The sequence below is a fragment of the Rhinoderma darwinii genome, chromosome 9 (assembly GCF_050947455.1).
Source record: "Rhinoderma darwinii isolate aRhiDar2 chromosome 9, aRhiDar2.hap1, whole genome shotgun sequence".
NCBI classification, from domain to species: domain Eukaryota; kingdom Metazoa; phylum Chordata; class Amphibia; order Anura; family Rhinodermatidae; genus Rhinoderma; species Rhinoderma darwinii.
In genome coordinates this window covers 52132114-52146836 of record NC_134695.1, presented here as the reverse complement: position 1 = coordinate 52146836, position 14723 = coordinate 52132114, and the positions used below count along the sequence as shown (strand labels likewise).

The 14723-nt window shown below is 43.1% G+C and overlaps 1 protein-coding gene across 7 annotated transcripts in view; it reads right to left on the bottom strand.

The window, feature by feature from the left end:
- Positions 1 to 14723, bottom strand: part of PPP6R3 (protein phosphatase 6 regulatory subunit 3) — an 84671-nt gene that overhangs the window by 61181 nt on the left and 8767 nt on the right. For all 7 annotated transcript variants that reach the window (XM_075837687.1, XM_075837688.1, XM_075837689.1 and 4 more), the window contains exon 2: positions 343 to 474. The gene's annotated coding sequence lies outside the window, so the exon portion shown is untranslated. The remainder of the gene's footprint in view (positions 1 to 342; positions 475 to 14723) is intronic.

Below are 14723 nucleotides of genomic sequence, written 5' to 3'. Positions count from 1 at the left end.
ATGACAATGAGTTACACGTACAGGTTAGTCATACATGAGTTTTATGAATGTAACCGGATTAATGCATGGGGAAAGTTACATGCTATGACAAGATGGAGAGGACGGTAAATACTGTCAAATAAAGTATAGGCATCATTACTTATTGTCTTGTCAGCAACCGTGAGGGAGAAGATCGCTGCAATATAAGAGTGGAAAATACCATACCTGCCGCTCCATGCATATCTGTAGTCTAAACCCAGTTAATAAAACAGCAAAACAAGGTTAGTGTTACCTTTTACATTTGCAAACGTTACACTGGGCTACAGATAAAAACCATCAAACTTAGGACAACTTTACACTTACCTGGGAAAATTTGCTAAAAATATTAAGAAAATAAAACAATTCTTAGTTGGTTCAACTTCTGGCCCATTACAGGGTGTCCCGACTACATTAAAGAGAAAACTGTATAGCTTTTTTTTGCAGAACACTCTTTGCCTAGAACAAAAGACAAAAAAAAAATTTTTTATTAGATAGTGTTTCTCTAGACTATAAAATATTACAACTCTTCATTCTGATCTTGATTACACAACCTCCGCAGCACATACAACTCAGAATCCACAAGGAATCTGCCAGAAAATCCTGCCAATTTTGGTGTGGATTTCCCTGGATCCTCGATTCATCTCTTCACAGCCCTTCTCCTGTGATGAGGTTGTCAAACACGACTGCTCCGTAACAAATCCAAACATTTTTCCAATGTCATCTTTTGCTGCATTTACCCCAAGAAAAATGCTGTCGCCAGATGTTACTTTAACCCCTTCCCGACATCTGCCGTATATATACGGCGCACGCCGGGTGGGGGAATATGGAATGGGCTCACGGGCGGAGACCGCTCCATAGTGAGAGTATGTCGGCTGTGTGTTACAGCCGACACTTTCGGGTAACGAGCGGGATCCCTTTCGAGCGCGATCCCTCTGGTTTAACCCGTTAAATGCTGCTTTCAATTGCGATCGCAGCATTTAAATGACTAAAAACAGGGGGGGGGCGACCCCCTGTAATGTCCCAACAGCCACCCCCGCGATGATATCGGGGGGGGGGGGGGGGGGAGCCGTTGCTTGGCACGGCTGCCTGGGGGCCTGACGAAGTCCCCCAGGTCCGCCATCTTTGTACTCCTATGAAGACCTGCCTCCGGCAGGGCATCATAGGAGATTGTCAGAATCACGATATACTGCAAAAGTTATGGCTTTTGGAAGGTGGGGAGGGAAAAAAAACTTGAAAATCCGAAAAATGGCTGCAGAGGGAAGGAGTTAAAAACTATAGTAAAATATGAGAGCCTATATACACAGCGTTTTAATTAGTGGCGCTATGTCAGCAGCGGTTTTTGGAGTTTTGTCCCAATTCGTAGCATGATCTAGATATAGCGAGTTTTTCAATAGACTTCTCTATCATTTTAAAAACACTACCAATAACGCATGTAAAAATTAAAAGACGCATGAAGTTTGTTATAGATGCTCTTTAAAAAAGGTGTGGAGGCCGAAGACTTGTACATCTTTCTTGTAACTGGCATACATCGCAACCCACATAAAATCGGTTTCACAAGTTGGTTGTTGGAAAAGTAGTGAAGTCTATATTATATGGAAAACGTTTTATGCATTTTAGATAAATGCAATTAGACAGATGCGACATGTGCAAGACTATGGAAAATAATGGACACAAAAGCAAGAAACTACATAATTAGGACATTATTCCTCCTTTGATTTTTAAAAAAACTCCTGTGTGAACAAGTGTCTGCAGAAGTCCCAAAGCACTGATCAGATTCTTACACGGACCATCACACTTCATGGCTTCACTTCAACAATCATGAAGTAAATATCAGAACTGGGGACCAAGTTTGTGGGACCTTTAAAACAACCCCTGTCCACATGCCCGAATTAGGGACTATAGATACAGGAAGGACTGACCGCTTCAGCCATCTGTAGTATTGGATGGCGGTTATTCAATGTCTGGCTGACCGCGGCATCCCCCAGCTCCAAACGGAAAGGGATTGTCTCTGATCAGACAGAATCTCTTTAAAATAAAAAACAAATCCACAGCTCATCTTACATGCCAATTTCGCTGCAGACTTCACCCTATGCCATGAAAAGGGTGAAATCCACAGAATTGACACGCAGATTGCAAAATTCATGGTCATTCAAAAGTGCAGATTGTCCAGAGATTGTTTTTTTACTACATGTGGTTTAAGGTTTTATTAAACCACATCCACATGTTGTACTGTAAATTGCTGTGGATTTTCTTTGCGAAATCCAAACCCTAATAAGTCTCAGTGCACATATATTTAGTGACAAGGACAGGATTGGCTCCCATCATGTGAGATCAGAGAAGCAGTTTCCAATCTATGTATTGGCTAGGGGTGGGGAATTATGACCTAAATCAAAATCACGATTAATTGAACATGCAACCTCGATTACAATTAATTAACTATTTGGGCCACACCCTTTTTTGCAGTCACGCCACCTATTTGCATGCTACGCCATTGGATTCATATTTATTCCTTGAGCCTGCTGTATACCAGTGTATATAATATACCCCCTGATACTGCCCCACACAGTATAATGCCCCTATAGTTGCCCTCCGCGCAGTATAATGCCCCTATAGTGCCTGATCATTATACATACTCTGCTCCTCTGGTCTGTGCAGCTCGGCACAGACATCGCGATGACATCACTGCCTCGCGTCCGTCAATATATATAGTGAATTGTAGGGCAGAGACATTTCGGTCCCCTGCTCTACCATTGGTTCCAACTGTATCTGCGTCCTGAAGATGTACATACAGTTTAAGCTGGGAAAAACGTATTGATAAAACTGAAATTTGCAAAATGGCGTTTAATTGCCCTGAATTTTGATTGATCATTTTTCGATTAATTGCCTAGCCCTAGCATTGGCCGTACTTTTTCACTGGTCTTTATAAACATACACCCAGTTTTTGCCTTAGGCCGGGTTCCCACGTAGCGTAAACGCTACGGAAATCTGTGGGGAAAATCCACATCATTTACAGCAGCAGCAAAGTGGATGAGATTCAGAAAATCTCATGCCCACGCTGCGGAAAAACAACCACAGCGTAAACGTTAATAAATTGACCTGCGGTGCGGAATTTAATTCCACAGCAAGTCAATGCTGCGTTTTCTTTGCAGGTTTTCCCCATTGAATTCAATGGGGATACAAAGCCGCAACAGAAAGCGGATTACACAGCAAAAATGGATTACACTGCAAAAATTGCAACTCAGGAATAAAAAAAATAAACCATACTTACCCAGAACTCTCTGCTTCGTGTAGTCCGGCCTCCTAGGATGACATTTCATCCCAAGTGACCGATGCAGCCAATCACAGGCTGCAGCATCACATGACTTGTAAGATCATCCAGTGAGGCTGGACTACACGCAGAGGAGGCTCGAGGTTAGTATGAACTGCTTTTTTCGCATCGGAAGTTACGTTAGAAAAAAACGCACCACAATGTGGTGCGGTTTTTCGGATGGAAGGTGCTGGGAGTTCCAGGTCGGATACAATGTGCAGTTTTTACGCAGCGTATCCGACCCGTGAGAACCCAGCCTTAACCCTTTGGCATTACAAGTATGAAGCACAGCAGGTGTGCTCAAGCAATCGGGAGCGTGGTGACCGATTTATTAAACAGCGACTGACATCGGAGAAACCTATGATCTTTGCTGTTAACACTTTGTGAAGGGGTAACACCGTTTGATCGCATCACAGGGATTTTTTGTTACTTGGGAAAGGCAAATATATCATTTATGGACAGGCAGTCCAAGGTCCATTGAAGGACCCCAGGACTGTGACCAGATTTCTGGTTATGGCACTTCGGTATGCCCTTACAACTAGCTGTGTGACATCAGTACTCCGGCATTTGTACGGACACAGATATATATATGCCAGTTCATTAAAGTTGAAAAGAGTTGAAAATCGCCCTATGGTATTAAAAATTGCATTTACAGTTATTTGATATTGTCACAACCTGCACAATGTAAAGCATCGTTTCTAATCATCATCATATGCAGAAATTTTTTTAAACTATTTATATCCACCCCAAAATAAAATTGCAAATAAATGAAACGCTAATGTGTACGTACGAAAGACAGCACCTACATAAAGTACAACTTGTCCGGCAAAAAACAAAGCTTCACCCAGCACCAAACAAAAAAAAATAAAAAATGTAAAACATGTTATGACCGCCAGGATGCAAAAACATTCTGGTCCTCAGGGTCAACATTGGAACGGTCTTTAACCCCTTCCCGCCTAAGCACTTTTTCATTTTCTTTTTTTTCCTCCCCACCTTCCAAAAGCCGTAACGTCTATTTTTCAGGCGATATAGTACTATGAGGGCTTGTTTTTTGCAGGACGAGTTGCAGTTTTTCGTAGCACCATTTATTTTGCCGTATAATGTACTAGGAAACGGGAAAAAAATAATTTGTGGGGTAGAAAATGAAAAAAACAGCGATTCCTCCATGGTTTTCTGCGCGCCGTTCTTACGAAATTCACTGTGCAATTAAAACAACATGTTAACTTTATTATGTGGGTCAATATGATTACGGAGACACCAAATATAGTTTTTTTTCTATATTTTACTACTTTTACAAGCAAAAATAAAAAATAAAAATTTATTTTGTGTCGCCAAATTCAGAAAGCCATAACTTTTTTATTTTTCCGTCGATTAAGTGGTACGAGGGCTTATTTTTTGCGGGATAAGCCGTAGTTTTTAATAACACCATTTTGGTGTACATGCGACGGTTTGATCACTTTATATTTATTTTTTTGTGGGAGATGAGGTGACCAAAAAAGATATTCGCGTTCAGAATTATTAAATTTTTTTACGGCGTTCACCGTGCGGGTTAAATAATGATATATTGTAATAGTTCAGACTTTTACGGACGCGGCAATACCAATTACCGTATATATCGGCGTACAAGACGACTTTTTACACCCTTAAAAAAATGTCAAAAGTGTGGGGTCGTCTTATATGCCGGATATTGTCTACATTAGGGATGCACGTTGCAGCCGCACAGCTCAGTATAGTGACACATGTATGTATGGGAGCGCGGCTGCGGCTGTGTAATTCAGCCACAGCCCCGCTCCTGAGTCATGATAAGTTCGCGGGGTCAGGATGATGCAATGCGGCCAGCGCTGCACTAATGAGCGGCGGCACTGGAGACAGAACATGGCGGGCGCACTACAAAACACCCCCATGTTCTGTCTTCAGTGCCTGAACTGCCGCTCATTAGTGCAGCGCCGGCCGCATCACCTCATGCTGACCGCGCGCGCACTTCCTGTCAGGAGCGGGGCAATGGCTGTATTACACAGCCGCAGCCCCGCTCTATAACGGCGGAGATCAGAGAAACCGCTCATCTCCGCCGTTATTCCCCTGAATGCTGCGATCACAGCTGACTGCAGCATTCAGGGGAAAGTGAGAAGGGGGGATGCCCCTGGATCGCGTCACAGGGAATTCCTGTGACGCGATCGAGGGCCATACCATATATGGGCAGACAGCCCAGGGTCTATTGACGGACCCCAGGGCTGTCTTACCATATTTCATGTTGTTAGGACATACCCAAGTATGTCCTAACAACTGCCTGTGTATTATCCGTCCACAGGTTAATGTACTGGCACATATCTGATATATGTCAGTACATTAAAGTTTAAAAATAAAGTAAAAACAAAGTATTGTTAAATTTTTAAAAAAATACACATTCACCTTTTTTACAATAAACATTAAAATAAAAAAATGAAATAAACACGGCTTTCATTCACTTATTAATGTGAGGCACGAGGTGCGATGAATTTACCCTCCATGTTCCTCACATTAATAGTAATTAACCCCATCATGTACCTCGCACATTAACCCAATATGACTGAGAAACATGATGGGATTAATTACTATTAATGTGAGGCGCGTTCAAAATTCATCACACGTCGCGCCTCACATCAGAAAACGGAAGAATTTTTTTTTTATTACTGTTGGCAAAAGTATCGAAATTGGTATCGAAATCGCAATACTAAACGAAGTATCGGTATCGAAGTCCAAATTCTGGTATCGTGACATCCCTAGTCTACATATTGTCTACACACAGGTTGTGTGTTACCTTGTGAGCCTGCAGTCCGGTACACAGGCTCCCGGGATGCACGGAATCCGCCACGGATCTGAGGGAAGCCGGTATTAGCCGCCAGGGAACATCTCTGTAAGATCCTCTGGCCCGCCCTTTCCTCTCATTCCCTGCCTCTCAGATCTCGCGCGATGAAGCAGCCTATCTGCGCATGCGCGAGTTCAAAGAGACAGAGAGTCCTGGGTCCTGCCGCCGATGGCCATAGTGAAGCGCTCCTGCACGAAATGGTGAGTATATCTTAAATTCTATATTTTAAGGGTAAAAGTTGGGGGTCGGCTTATACGCCCAGTCGTCTTATACGCCGACATATACGGTATGTTTGTTTATTAATTTTTTTATTTTTTTTTTTACTATGCTCTAGGGCGAAAATGGGAAAAGGGGGGTTTTTTGAACTTGTAATTTAATTATAATTATTTTTTTTTGACACAAAAAAAAAAAAAAAAAAGTACACTTTTTTTTTTTTATTAGTCCCCATAGGGGACTTCAACCAGCGATCGTTCGATCGCTTGCACGATATATTGCAACACTAATGTATTGCAGCATATCGTGATTCTGACAGGCATCTATTAAGCCCTGCCGGAGGCACAAGGATGGTGGACCTGAGGGCCTTCATTAGGCCCCCAGGCAGCCATAGCAACCATCGCCCACCCGCAATTGCGTTGCGGGGGGCGCGATGAGCTGTTAGAGGGGATCGCCCTTCTCTTTCTAACGATTTAAATGCCGCAGTCGGTATTGACCGCAGCATTTAACGAATTAAACGAGGGATTGCGCTCGAGCGCGATGCCGCTCGTTACGCTGAAGTGTCGGCTGTAACAAAAAGCAGACACCCGCATCGTATGGAGCGTGAGCCCATTTCATACTTCACCTACCCGACTTTGGCGTATGGATAAGTCAAATGTCGGGAAGGGGTTAAGATGAACATTTAGGCCTCATTCACACGACAGGGTCCGAGTGTCGGCCGGGAAAATCGGCCGTTTTTGGCCGATTTTCCCGGCCGGTTTGCATCCGATTTGCATCCGTTCCGATTCCGTTCCGAGTTGCCGTTTTTACCGGCCGATTTGGACCCGATTTGCATCCATTTTTTTCCCTGTCCGTTTTAAAATCGGATGAATTTCATTTAAATTTGTTGCCACACACAGCCCTTTGTAGATAATGCCACCCAGCCCCTGTTGGTGATGCCACCCTGCAGGCGATGCCACCCACCAGCCCCCTGTAGGCGATGCCACCCACCAGCCCCCTGTAGGCGATGCCACCCACCAGCCCCCTGTAGGCGATGCCACCCACCAGCCCCCTGTAGGCGATGCCACCCACCAGCCCCCTGTAGGCGATGCCACCCACCAGCCCCCTGTAGGCGATGCCACCCTTCTCCTGAAGAGGAATTCCCTGCCACAGGTCGGGAATTCCGCTTCAGAAGTGAGTGACGTCACTGTGTCCATATATGGACAGTGTAGTCACTCACTTCTCCTGTAGCGGAATCCCCGGCCATAGAGTCGGGGATTCCGCTGCAGAAGTGCATGACTTCGCTGTGTCCATATATGGACAGTGTAGTCACGCACTTCTCCTGTAGCAGCATCCCCGGCCATAGAGTCGGGGATTCCGCTGCAGAAGTGAGTACACTGTCCAGATATGGACACAGCGAAGTCAGTCACGCACTTCTCCTGTAGCGGAATCCCCAATCCCCGGCAGGGGATTGGGGATTCCGACTCCTACAGCGAGCAATAAAAGACCCTCCTCCTCCTCCTCACATGCACTCTGCACTGTGAGGAGGAGAGAGAGTGCGCGAGCGACGGTAGACCCGGCCATCACTCGGGACACATTCCGGTGATGGCCGGGTATTACCCGGCCCCATAGACTTCTATGGGAGCCGGGCACCCGGCCGAAAACAGAGCATGTCCTATTTGACGGCCGGTTTTCCCGGCCGTCAAAAAATCGGTCGTGTGAATAGCCCCATTAGGGGTCTATTATTCCTAATGCAGCCGGGTGCCGGCTGATTTATGAACGGCCGGCACCCGGCCGGGAAACCCTGTCGTGTGAATCCCGCCTAAGTCTACAATATTTTGTTTTCTCAGCTTAAGCCATCAATACAGATTTGAGGTCTAATTATCACAGATTTTAACCTATTCTAATCCAGGGAGGGGGGAAAAAATGCACATTAGATCTGAGAGCTCTCCATTTGCCTCATTTCATTTTGTTACTTTCATGATTGAGCTTCTCCAGTCAACAACGAAGAGCGGTTTACGGGTGCAGTCACATGAGGCAGATCTTGTTGCAAACATTCTGCAACAAAAAAAATAAATAAAACCTTCCATTCATCAGAAATCCATGAACTTGTTGCAGACACAACCACATTCAGATGGATGGAACGCAGAAAATTTCAGCAACAAAAAACTGCCGCATGCGACTGCACCCTTAGGCCTTATTCACACGAACGTGTCCGTTTTGCGCGCGTCTGCGTTTTGTACGTCACACGTTTTTATTTTTTCTCATTTCTTTAGCAAATGGTGCATGAAAAACACGGACAGCTCACGGATGACGTCCGTGTGCTGTCCGTGATTTTCACGCACCCATTGACTTCAATGGGTGCGTGATGCACCAAAAACGCACAAGTATAGGACATGCAGTGAGTTTCACGCAGCGTGTATCCGCTCAGTTCACACCTCGTTGTGTACACGTTTGTGGTATACGATGACATACATTTTTAAAGTTACACAAACGTATGCATTTGTAACATGCTTATTTGTTTGTAGTATACGTCGTATGTTTTTATACGTTTGTCCGTTCTTACTTATAAAAACTTTTTTTGTTCCTTCACTAAATCAAACTTTGTAAAGTCAAGATTTCCCATAAGAGGCAACAAAAACGTATAAGTTTTACGTATGCAAACGTAGGGTTTAATATTGCATACGTCGCCATTGACTTCAATACTAATAAAAACTCAGACTACGCTTTTCAGGACATGAAAAAAAAAAAAGGATACAACGTAAGCAAACAAGACGCATGTACAAACTACACCATTAGGGAATCCCTCCTGACCATAGAAATCAATGTGCACGTTGTGGTAAACGTTTTGACACTTTTCTCAGGTCAAAACGTGCACATCAGACATACAGTAAAAATTAGATGTGAACTTCGCCTAAGGCTATGTTCAGACGAACGTAGCACATCTCAGATGTGAAAAACGGCACAGTTTTTCACATCTGAGGTGCACCCGTGCTGCACCCCTGCGGGACGCGTTATTACGCACCCCCCATAGACTTTGTATGGGAGCTTGCGCCGAAAATGTGGGCTGTCGACCGTGCCTGCAATTGCAGGCACTGTATTCTTATTGATGCTTTTTATACTCTTCAGCCTTCTTGAAGCTATTTGTGTCAATTGGAATCACATGCTCTAATCACAAATCTCATTTATGGAGTCTTGAGTTGCAAACATGTGATGTATGCCAATACTTGGTCGTTTATTATAATCACCTTATCTCCTCTGGCACTATTAATTTACTAAGAATTATAGAATTGCTTCTTTGCGGCCATCACGTTCATCGACTGCAAAGAAAGTAACTGATAATCGACAATCAAACATTACACTTCGGCCAACATACATCGAATGTTTATGGCCACCTTTACATAATGACTATACATAAAGGTATATAACCCAAAAAAAACGATGGGGGAGATTTATTAATACAGTCTGAAATCTACACAGTATAAAACGAAGGATAAGGCCACACGGTGCGTTTATGTTGTGTTTTTAAACTGCAGCAGGTCATTTTTGAATAGAAGTCAATGGTGAAATTTGTGTTATGGACAGACTGATGCTATTATATACAATGTGTTTTTTGCGCGGTTGAACGCATCTTCATAATGTCCAACCGCACGTGGTTAACCCCTTCCCGCACCTTGGCGTAAATGCACGTCCAGGTGAGCAGTAACTTCGCGCACCTGGGCGTGCAGTTACGTACGCGCTTTAACAGTTAACCGCCGCGCGGCGCTACACCGCAGCGGCGGTTAACTGTGCAGGGTGTCAGCCCTGCTCTCCCTGTTGCCGATCAGCGGCCTGTCGCCACTGAAATCAGCAATTAACCCCTTCGATGCGGTGGTCGATTGCGATCACCACATCGAAGAGGTTTACAGCGGATCGGCAGCCCCCCACATGCATTTGCAGGGGCTGGCGATCCTTATCATGGCAACCAGAGGCCAGACAATGACCTCCGGGTTGCCATGTACGGAAGCCTCGGAGGAGCAGCCTCCGGCCGGTCCTCCGATGCTTCCTGTCAGTGTGACAGTTAGGGTATGTGCACACACACTAATTACGTCCGTAATTGACGGACGTATTTCGGCCGCAAGTCCCGGACCGAACACAGTGCAAGGAACCGGGCTCCTAGCATCATACTTATGTACGATGCTAGAAGTCCCTGCCTCGCTGCAGGACAACTGTCCCGTACTGTAAACATGATTATACTACGGGACAGTTGTCCTGCAGCAAGGCAGGGACTCCTAGCATCGTACATAAGTATGATGCTAGGAGCCCGGCTCCCTGCACTGTGTTCGGTCCGGGACTTGCGGCCGAAATACGTCCGTCAATTACGGACGTAATTAGTGTGTGTGCACATACCCTTAGAACACATTACACTACGTGTGTAGTGTAATGTGTTCCAGCAGCGATCGGAGCTGCAAGTCTAAGTGTCCCCTAGTGGGAAAAGTTAAAAAAAAGTAAAAAAAAAAAAATGTTTAAAAAGTGTAAAAATAAAAGTTAGAAGTGACAAACAAAGAATGCTTTTTTTCCTATAATAAGTCTTTTATTATAGGAAAAAAATTAACACGTTAAAAAAAGTACACATATTTGGTATCACCGCATTCGTAACGACCCCAACTATAAAACTAATATTTTTCCCGCACGGTGAACACCGCGAAAAAAATAAACGAAACAGTGCCCGAATCACAATTTTTTGGTTACCAACCCTCCCAAAATATGCACTAAAAAGTGATCAAAAAGTCGCATGTACGCCAAAATGGTACCAATACAAACTACAACCCGTCCCGCAAAACACAAGCCCTTACACTGCTTTTTTGACTGAATAAAAAAAGTTCTGGCTCTCAGAATACGGCGACGCAAAATGTGCAGTGTCCAAAAGCAGATAAGATCCGACACCATTTATCAGTGCGACACCGGCCACACATCTGCGGATTATTTACTGCATTATTATACCCTGATGTACCCCGCACAGATTACATATACCCCCACATTATAAACTGAAACACCAGTAAAACCCCAAACAGAACTACTACCAAGCTACATCTGCACCCCAAAAGCCAAATGGCGTCCCTCCCTTCTGAGCCCTGCAGCGTGCCTAAACACCAATTTACGTCCACAGATATGGCATCGCCATACCCGGGAGAACCCGGTTAATATTTTATGAGGTATTTGTCTTCAGTGGCACAAACTGGGCATAACATGTAGTGCACTAAAATGGCATATGAGTGGAACATTTTAATTTTCACTCTGCACCATCCGCTGCACATTAACCCCTTCGCGCACCACGACATAGCATGTCTTAGTGTGGGGGGTGATGTATGGCGCGTCTCACGTGAAAAATAAAGAATTTAAAACGGCAAAATCACTGTTTTTTTGGTCACCTTGGCTCTATCTAAAAATTTAATAAAAAGTGCTCAAAAAGTTGTATGTACCAAAAAATGGTACCAATAAAAACGACCGCTCGTCCCTCAATAAATAAGCCCTCATACCGCTCTATTGACTGAAAAATAAAAAAAGTTGTGGCTCTTGGAACGCAGGGAGGAAAAAAAAGAAAAAGAAAAAAAAAATGGATCAGTCCAGAAAGGGTTAATTACTTTCTAATGAAAAAAACATTTATGACCACACGTGGGGTATTGCCGTACTCGGGAGAAATTGCTTTACAAATGTTGGGGTGCTTTTTCCTCCTTCATCCTTTGTGAAATTGAATAAATGCAACATTTTAGTGGAAGAAATGTTGATATTCATTTTCATGGCCTAATTCTAATAAATCCTGCAAAATACTTGTGGGGTCTAAATGCCCACTATATCCCTAGATAGATTCTTTAAGTGGTGTAATTTCCACTTTTGGGGGGGTTCCACTGTTTTGGCCTCTCAGGGGCTTTGCAAATGCGACATGGCACCCAAAAACCATTTCAGCTAAATTTGAGCTCCAATAGCGCTCCTTCCCTTCTAAGCCTTGCTGTGGGTCCAAACAGAAGTTTATTACCACATATGGCATATTTACGTAATCGGGAGAAATTGTTTTACAAATGTTGGGGTGCTTTTTCTCCTTTATTGCTTGTGAAAATTTAAAATGCCTACCTTTTTTCAGAAAAAAAAAAGTCGATTTTTACCTTCACAGAATAATTCCAATGAATTCAGCAAAACAACCGTGGGGTCAAAATGCTAACTTTACCCCTAGAAAAATTCCTTGATGAGTGTAGTTTCCAAAATGGGGTCACTTCCCGGGGGTTTCCACTATTTTGTTCCCTCCAGTGCATTTCAAACGCGACATGGCACTGAAAACTATTCCAGCAAAATCAGAATTTCAAAATCCAAATGGTGCTCCTTCCCTTCTGAGTCCTGCTGTGGGTCCAAACAGCAGTTTATTACCACATATGGGGTATTGCTATAATCGGAAGAAATTGCTTTACATATGTTGGGGTATTTTTTCTCTTTTATTCCTTGAAAAAATTAAACATTTCTACGTTTTTTCAGAAAAAAAAAGTAGATTTTCATCTTCACAAACTAATTCAAATAAATTTAGCAAAAAAACTGTGGATTCAAAATGCTAACTATACCCTTAGATAAATTCCCTGAGGGGTGTAGTTTCCAAAATGAGGTCACTTTTGGGGGTCTTTATTGTTTTGGCCCCACAAGACCTCTTCAAACCTGACATGGTACCTAAAATATATGCTAAAAAAAAGGAGGCCCCAAAATCCACTAGGTGCTCCTTTGCTTCTGGAGGCCTGTATTTCAGTAAATTAGCGCACTAGGGCCACATGTGGGCTATTTCTAAAAACTGCAGAATCTGGGCAATAAATAATAAGTTACATTTCTCTGGTAAAACCTTCTGTGGTATAGAAAAAAAATGTATTACAAATGAATTTTGTAAAAAAAAAAAATGACATTTGTAACTTTCACCTCTACATTGCTTTGATTCCTGTGAAACGCCTAAAGGGTTAATACACTTTCTGAATGCTGTTTTTAATACTTTGAGGGGTGCAGTTTTCAAAATGGGGTGATTTATGGGGAATTTCTAATATATAAAGCCCTCAAATCCACTTCAGAACTGAACTGGTCCTTGTAAAAATCGCCTTTTGAAATTTTCTTGAAAATATGAGAAATCGCTGCTAAAGTTCTAAGTCTTGCAACGTCCTAGAAAAATAAAAGGATGTTCATTAAAATGATGCAAACATAAAGTAGATATATAGGAAATGTTAACTAGTAACTATTTTGTGTGGTATTATTATCTGTTTTACAAGCAGATACATTTAAATTTAGAAAAATGCTAATTTTTTTAAAATTTTCTCCAAATCTTGGTGTTTTTTTTACAAATAAATATTGAATTTATCAACCGAATTTTTTCACTAACCTAAAGTACAATATGTCACGAAAAAACAATCTCAGAATCGCTTGGATAGGTAAAAGCATTCCGGAGTTATTACCACATAAAGTGACACGTCAGATTTAAAAAATCGGCTTCGTCCTGAAGGCCAAAACAGGATCAGCTCTGAAGGGGTTAATGACCGCGCTGCCAATGTTGTTGCTGAACTGCTTGCGTTTTTGCTAACAGTTTTGAAATGCATTGTAATGAACTATATACAGGAAGCACCTAAAACTCCAGCACCAATGAAAAATGTCCATAAACTATGCTTAAAAAAACCGCAACAGAACCGCAGCATTAGAGACAAAAAATGAATGAAGTTGACCGCATGCAGTTTTCAAACGAAACAATACCGCCTCGACTCATTGTGGGCCTTATCCCTAGAGTCAAAAAACGCGTCAACAGTAGCGCACGTTGTATGATAAATTTGGCATATCATGCTAGACAGCTGTTGTGTGACAAATGTATCAATAAGGCTTCGTTCACATCTGTGTTGGGGTCCTGTTCTGACGTTTCGTCTGAGGTTTCTGTCAGAACGGGACCCTGAGCAGACACAAACTGACACCGATGGAAACCAGAGATTTCCGTTTCCATCACCATTGAAATCAATGGTGACAGATCCGGTGCCCATTGTTTCCATTTGTGTCTGTTGTGCACCGACCAGTCGTTTTGCCGGAAGCTATAGCGTAGTCAACTACAATATTGCTTCCGGCAAAACGACGGGTCCGGTGCACAACAGACACAAACAAACCATGGGCACCGTATCGTCATCATGGAAATAAACGATGATGGAAACCTCTGGTTTCCATCGGTGTCAGTTTGTGTCTGCTCAGGGTCCCGTTCTGACGGAAACGTCAGACGGAACGTCAGAACAAGACTACAATGCAGATGTGAACGAAGCCTTATTGATACATTTGTCACACAACAGCTTCATGATAATCTTATGAAAGTTACATACATATACA